We start from the raw sequence: 5,663 nt of genomic DNA, 5'->3' as shown, positions 1-5,663 counted from the left end.
TTCAAGGGTTTTATATAGAACCCTCAACACTCAAAGAACCATTTGCGTGCTTAAATGTTTTTATGAATGGTTCTTCATATTGATGGAGAATGTGTTGTATATGGTTTTATATAGCACCAAAAAGGGTTCTGCTATTGGTAAGATGTCAAGCTTGTAACAATAGAAGAACCCTTTTTGGTGCAATATAGAACTCTTTTCAAAAAGGTTTTTTAGAATCATATACAACACATTATCCATTGATCTGAAAAACCATTTCACCATGCAAAAAAACATTTAAGCATGCAAATGGTTCTTTGAATGTTCATGGTTCTATATACAACCATTGTCTTTACTAAAGAACCCTTGAAGAACCATCTTCTTTAAGAGCGTAGGAAAAAAATAATAGAATTAGTAGAAATAGTTTTCGATGACCAATCGTTCTCTGTTGTGAGGACACTGGAATTTGTGGCACATACTGTAACCTACATACTGTAATAGTTTTAGTGATTTTATTTCATATAAACTGTTATTTACTGTCACCTTTTTTTTTGGTTGTCAGCCCTGGTCTGAATTTTGGGTTTATGTTTCAGCCAAGAATTTTCATTTCAGCACACCCCTATTATGGAGTTGAGCTAGTGGACTCTTTATTAGTACTAATATACTTCATTAAAATAATATTAATATACATGATTTAAATCAGCCCCAGCATATTTAGAAACACATTCCCTGAAATAAAAAATCAGTCTCTTCAGTCATACTAGAAACCTTTTTGGGATACAGTATAAATGTAAATCACCAAGAAGGCCTGTTTAGAGTATAAACATTTTGTGAATGTCAAGGCACCACAGAGTGGATTCAGAATGCAGCATATACATGTTGTGTAATATCTGAGCCAGTGAGCCAGTGAATATATTTACAGTTGTCCTGTCTGTAGCTCTCTTTGTGTCTTGTGTACAGTGCAGGGGTTGCATAAGCTTCAGTGTGTAGTAGTCACACACTCACTGATACAGTCAACTACAGTGAACGCCCATACAGTGTTATTAGAGTATGCCACCCACCCCAGACTCACACATTCACACACAACAGTTTTGTAAATACACCCTCAATGTTTCTGTTGTCACCACAATGAATAAAAGATACTTGATAGACTGGTACAGGGACACAAAGAAAAGGTCTGCAGTTGTGTACCTTTCTCTGGACAGTATTTTATGAGTTAAAAAATACAATGAATGTTTACAGGTAGTTTTTTTTTTTAATTCTTAACAAAGTAAAGGCAAATGAGGGTGAAGAAATAGCAAGGCAGTGTTTATGCCTAGGTGTATTTAGTATATGTGAGGAGACAATCCATTGTTAGGTGTGTTAGGTGTGTGCTAGTGTAATGATCATGATGCAGAGCAAAAATAAGCAGCAATAACGTATGCTTCAGAAAATTAGTTTCATTTTCATTTTGCTCATAACAGCAGCAGAAATGTTAATTTATTCTTGAATACTGAATTGAATTTAATATATTTTATTTGTCCCTGAGGGGCAATTCATAACTGGGCATATAAACATATGACACAAATATATAACAGAGAGACATCTACTGACAACTCAAGGCAAACGACACATCAGAATACAGAAACAGAAACTTCCCACCTGTTCAACACGACCTCGTCTTGTAAGCAGGGAGAGTTCCTGTTAGACAAAAGTCAGCATATCTTATGACTCTGTTAAACATCATGCTTCATTTCACTGCAGTTTGTGGTCAGTTCACATGAACCTGCACCATCCGTTAGGACACAAAAGCACACTGATGCAGAATCAGGCAGGGTGAAGGAAAGTCAATGCGTTACACATTTCTTTGAAATATTCTGATTGTACAGTTTAGTTATTACAAAATATGTGTACCTGCTAAGCAAAGCTGAGCCTTGCCATAGTTTGTGAATTATGCATGCTCTGTGTGAATGCTTGTGCCAGATGATGGATAAGTCTGACAAATGAAATGTTGTTAAAAGTACCAAGTATTTTTTTAAATGTAGCTAAGCACTGAATTCCATTTTATCTACACTGAAACACAGCACTTAACAGTAAACTAAAGGTATTAATCAGCTGGATTCAATTCTGGTGTAAAGTCTTTTGGTCCGAGTGTATACATGATGGAATTGTTAAGCAAATCTGACCAGCCAATTAAACATTAATGTAGCAGTCCAGAATTTTATCAAGCGTTACACATGCTAATTTGAATGTTCCCATTTTAAATCAACCTCAGAAACATCAGAAGAACATTACTCCAGCTTCTGATGGCCAGAGATTGTTTGATATGGTAAAACTGGAGTCATGCAACACTAATCTGAACAGAAGTGACCACTACAAGTTGTTACACAGCAATAATAGTAATTATACTCTATTTTCATCTCACCCTAGTATACAGAAAGTGGCTCACTATGGAAAGTCATTCACTATGGAAGCACAATAAGGCTTGATTATACACATATAATCAGTGTTAAACATGTTAAATACTACCATATTTTCATATCCACTGACCTCGATTTTATGGGAACAAAATCAGAAGGACTTGTGACAGGCAGATTGTCCTTGAGTGTCCTTTAGTCAGCAGTAGCGGGAATAGATGTTAGAGGTCATCACTGACCCCTGAAACAATGATTCCTCTCACAAGATGCTCCCAAGACGTAGCCTTTGAAGGTCAGTCAGTCTGTGTTGTGTCTGTGAAACAAACCAGTAGGTTCACATTGGCATGTAATAGTGTAGAACACTCCAGTTAGGCAGCTCGGAGTCCCCAATGTCAGTTAGGGTTCAGTGTGTACTATTTAACTCTCAATGGCATTTAGGCATCAGCCTTAGACAGGATACGTTGAGCTGAGATGTTTTGCCTATGAAAGATGTATTCTTTGTTGTGGTTGTCAACTATTAATGTGAATATTAATAAAATGACTACAAAAATGTGTGAATTTTGCTTACTTTGATATCCCCCACACACATTTTCTCCTCGTAGTTATATTGTGCCGCGTTTATGTTCGCTTCTCTCTCCCATCGCTTTTTCCGCTCACGCGCATATAATGAACTAGCTCCTCCCTTCAAAATAAGAGTCCTTAGCAGAATGAGAACAAATGACCTAAAACTAACATTTCTTGAACACGCTACAATATGTATTTCTTGCTAGAAAGTAATGAATTATCACAGGCTTTTAAATGCTATTTATACATCTCCCTAGAAAGTTTCAGGTAAAACGGATCATATTGTATTTGATTTGAAAGCCTGAGGTGGGAAAATAACATTTTCTCAAGGCTAAGCACTTGCTCTGATTAATACTTTGTCAAAATCGTCAAAGGAAAAAGTACACTTTAAAGAGTTTTGAGGCTTAAATGAAGTAATTATGGAAAGTGCCTTGCACTGTATTGCGAATGTAACTATGTGTAAGTCTAGTTTCCATAGACCACTGTAGACGTGTCGTCATTTTGTAGTCGGCGCCATGTTGTTATGCCCATGTTAGGAACTCCGGGTCTAAGCCCCATTTTTCTATGGGCAGAATGAATAGGGTTTTCGTAACATCGCCTCTATCGCATCCAGTGGAAAATAAAAGTGTTCAGAACCCGATACGTTTTGTCCTGTGAACACTTTTCTCTCGAATAACACTGGATCCTCTGAATTACGAGGTCGTTACAGAGTTTAAATATGAATATTGCTACATGTAAGCTAAAGCTACTACGCACTGAATTCACGTCATTAGACTGACAGCCTCCTTAAGCAGGTTATCACCCCCTGATAAACTGATTTAGGCTCTCGGAATATCCTAATTTTTTATTTTAATGCTGGTAACATTTTTTCTGAGGACATTTTCTCAGGAAGTTCGCCAGCTTTTTGTTCGACTTTTCTCGTTCCACTTTAAATGGCGCAGCAGTTACGTTCTAAAATGCTGCATTTAAGGTGGAACGGGAAAAGTCGAATAAGCAGTCGGCGAAAAAGAAGCTGACTTCAGCTTCATGGAGGATGCAAAGGCGTGATAAGAGGAGGTTTCTCTATTTCCGCTGAACAGCTGAGTAACATTGACTTATTTTTGCTGTTTCACCGAACTCACAGGTCAGTATTTCTCTGTCTCGTTTGCTAATGTTTGTGATGGCTAGTCACAGCTGCTGCACCATTTAAGGTTCATCTTGTTCTTCAAACAAGAAGCTGCGAAAAAAAGCTAAATTCAGTCTCGTAGTTTTAACACGGGTAGTATTTTTGATAAGGAGTTTTAGCCTATAAAAATATCCTACCTAGAGGTTGTATTTACGGGTGTACCCATAAATATGCGCTCCTGTAGAACATTTCGGTAAGGTAGCACAGCTCGTCAGAGCACCGCCACAGCCCGCCTTAGTTTCGTGTAGCTTAGTGACATCAAATTGATGCGCAGTAGCTTTAGCTCGCATGTAGCAATATTAGTATTATAGCTCTTTAACGACCTCGTAATTCAGAGGATCCAGTGGTATTCTGGAGAAAAATGTTCACAGGACAAAACGTATCGGGTTCTGAACACTTTTATTTAACACTGGGTGCGATAGAGGCGATTTTTCGAAAACCCTATTCATTCTGCCCATAAAGAAATAGGCTTAGACCCGGAGTTCCTAATATGGGCATAACGAGGTCTGCTGAATGACGCACGACTATTGTGGTCTGTTTATGGTTGTCACTGTGAAGCCCGTCCCCAGCACTTTTCAAAACCTTAAGCCCATATGTCAGTAATGATATTGAAATTCTTAGAACATTATCTGCAACATATTTGTCTACATGTGTTTATTGTAATTTTGTTCACTTTAGAGATGGAATAAGGCCTCAGGTTAGGTTAGCGCAACAATTAAATTTTTTGTTAACAATTCTTCAATTCTTATGCACCTACCAGAAAACATTCGCAAGGTTAACATTACTTACTGTAATAACACACTGCTATCACACTAAAGTTCAGCTAAATTAGCTGTCACCAAGTCAAACTAGTACAAATTACTCTACTATCTGAGATTGCTATTAGACCATAAACATAACATGTATTACTGTCAATGCTTAAGTATACACTGTTCAGTGTTGATGGACACTGATATTTGTATCTTTCATTACTCCAAAAAATAAATAATAGTATAATATAGCAATATAGCAAGATAATACATAATATAAAATAATAAAGACTCAATACATTATGATAAACATCACTGAAGTACAGTTACTGTATGGATTGTCTCCTATGTTGCTTTTAATCTTTTGTGAATATGTTTGTCTTTAGAAGAGTACAGTATTAATATTGACATTAAGATTAAACTAATAATCAGTTGCATGTTCTTTACAAAAAAATATCCACATCTTAGTACATATATTTCATTCATTCTGCAGGGATTTTACTGTATTCTTCTCCTAATCCAGTTGGGATTGAGTGTGTTTACTGGTGTAGGCTGAACATTTTGATACAGGTCACCATGGAAACACCATTGGAACCATTAACTCAAAACAATATGCCATGCTGCAGTGGTCTGAACTCAATGGTTACCTTTTCACAATATCTTTTCATCTCTCCCCAACTGTGGGCAGTTGGCATACATCTTGGTAAGGTGATCTACGCTCCATCTTCTGAGATACCACCATCCTGGCAAATACTGGCTGTGTACATACAGTATAAAGGTATGTTTATACAATCCAGAGGATTGTGTTCAAGA

The sequence above is a fragment of the Colossoma macropomum genome, unplaced genomic scaffold (assembly GCF_904425465.1).
Source record: "Colossoma macropomum unplaced genomic scaffold, Colossoma_macropomum, whole genome shotgun sequence".
In the NCBI taxonomy this organism is placed as follows: Eukaryota; Metazoa; Chordata; class Actinopteri; order Characiformes; family Serrasalmidae; genus Colossoma; species Colossoma macropomum.
Note: the sequence above shows the minus strand (reverse complement) of the source record.